Source organism: Glycine max, chromosome 7 (assembly GCF_000004515.6).
Source record: "Glycine max cultivar Williams 82 chromosome 7, Glycine_max_v4.0, whole genome shotgun sequence".
Lineage (NCBI taxonomy): Eukaryota > Viridiplantae > Streptophyta > Magnoliopsida > Fabales > Fabaceae > Glycine > Glycine max.
This window is the reverse complement of record NC_038243.2, coordinates 19,469,964-19,472,274: the sequence shown is the minus strand read 5'-3', so window position 1 is coordinate 19,472,274 and position 2,311 is coordinate 19,469,964.

Here is a 2,311-nt window from a genome sequence, read left to right as displayed (position 1 = left end):
GATCTTAAAAGGGTGATACAAAGAATCTATATCGTCCGGAAGCATCTATTGTTGAGAGGTACATTGCAGAAGAAGCCATTGAATTTTGTTCAGAATACTTAGAGAAGGCTAAAGCTGTTGGGCTTCCTGAGTGTCGGCATGATGACAGAGTGGGTGGTAAGGGTTCAAGAGGACTGCAGGTGATCGTTCCAAGTGTAGAAGATTTGTTACAAGCTCACTTGTATGTCTTGAACAACAGTAATGAAGTTTTGCCATACATAGTTAAGCATGAAGCTTTAGTCAAACAGAATAATCCGAAAATGTCAAAGAATTGGGCGTTGAAAAAGCATAACAAAACTTTTAGTGATTGGTTTAAAGATACAATCTTTGCAGATGAGATTGCTTCAGAAACATTAAGAAAACTAGCAGATGGGCCTAAAAGAAATGTTATAACCTGGCAAGGATACGACATAAACAGGTATTCATTTTACACAAAAGCACAAGATGACAAAAGTATAATGCAGAACAGCGGGGTCACCCTAAGGGCTGAATCTCAACACTTTGCAAGTGTCAACGATGCCAATCCCTGTGTAGCTTCCATCCCTTACTTTGGGTTCATTGATGAAATTTGGGAGCTTAATTATGTGAAATTTACAGTATGTGTTTTCAAATGTAAATGGGTTGACAGCAACACCGGTGTGCGCACCGATGATATAGGATTTACCCTGGTAGATCTAAAGAAACTTGGTTACCACAATGACCCTTTCATCATGGCAGAACAAGCTAGACAAGTATTTTACGTGCAAGACCCTTGTGATGAAAGGTGGTGCGTGGTTCTGCAGGGCAAAATAGTTGGTGTTAATGTAGAAGATGATGATTCATACATGGACACCTATGTTAGTCCTTTGACCGCTCAAATCACTGGTAACGTTGTCGGAGAAGAAGAAGCTGACGACGTTCATGCAAATCGAAATGATCATGATGAAGGAGAATTGATTAACATCGGCTAATGTAATTTTCTGCAGAGATAGAGGTCACCAAACCTAGTAAGTGACAACTACATTTTTCTCTTATTGAGGCATCGATTTTTTGTTTCAATTTGCCTCCTTAGGACTTCATCCAGCTCATGTTTGTCGCCAGTTTCATCATCCACCACCCTTTTCTTCTCTGGCTTCTCACGTTCATTATTGTTAAACCCATATTTATGCTCTCTTCCCTTCATGTCTTGTTTTATCACAACTTTAGCTGAATCTCCCATCTTTAGCATAGTTGAAACTCCTGTCTCATTCTCCAATGCCACACTTTGATGGCCTGTATCTCTTTTCTTCGTATGTTCTAGTGCTTCAGCTTCAGAATGCATAAAGCAATCCGAATTTCCGAGTGATCACCAAAGGCTTCTGCATCAGCATTGACACTCTCCACCCTCTTTGGTTTATGCTTCTGTGTTTTCTTTCGTGCCTCCTCGCTATAAATCTAAGCTTTATTCGAGGTTGCACTAGAACGATCACCACCAATCTGTGCTTCTTCCTCGTCTATCAGGTCAATATCTTTCCTTTCAACTTTTGTTTTGTAAATTACAGTGTAGTTTTCAAAAGCAAAGGTGAAAGGAAAGATATTGAGCTGGTAGAGGAGGAACAAGCACGGATTGGTGCTGATCCTTCTAGTGGGACCTCCAATAAATCTGAGAATTATAAGGAGGAAGCATGGAAGAAAACACAGAAGCATAAACCAAAGAGGGTGGAGAGTGTCAACGCTGATGCAGAAGCCTTTGGTGATGACTCGAAAATTGTGATTGCTCTATGCATTGTGAAGCTGAAGCAGTAGAACATACGAACAAAAGAGATACAGGCCATCAAAATGTGGCATTGGACAATAAGACAGGAGATTCAACTATGCTGAAGATGGGAGATTCAGCTAAAGTTGTGATCAAACAAGACATGAAGGGAAGAAGGCATAAATATGGGTTTAACAACAATGAACGTGAGAAGGCACAGAAGAAAAGGGTGGTGGATGATGAAACTGCCGACAAACATCAGCTGGATGAAGTCCTATGAAGATCCTCCTCATTCTCAAAGAGGGGAACGAGCAACAATTTGAAGGTTGTATATTCAGGAACTAAAGAATTCAAAATAGCTAGTAATAAGAGGGATTTGTTTTTGGGATTTTCTGAGCACCAAAAGCGGCTACGCAAGAAGTTTGCACTTGAGGAGGGAAGGATATTTGCAGCTAATGAACAAGTTTCTTAACTATTTGTCCTTAAAGATTTTACTGTTTCTTTTTGCTAATATGTAAATATAAATGGTATAAGGGTATGGCGTAAAAACATGGTCTA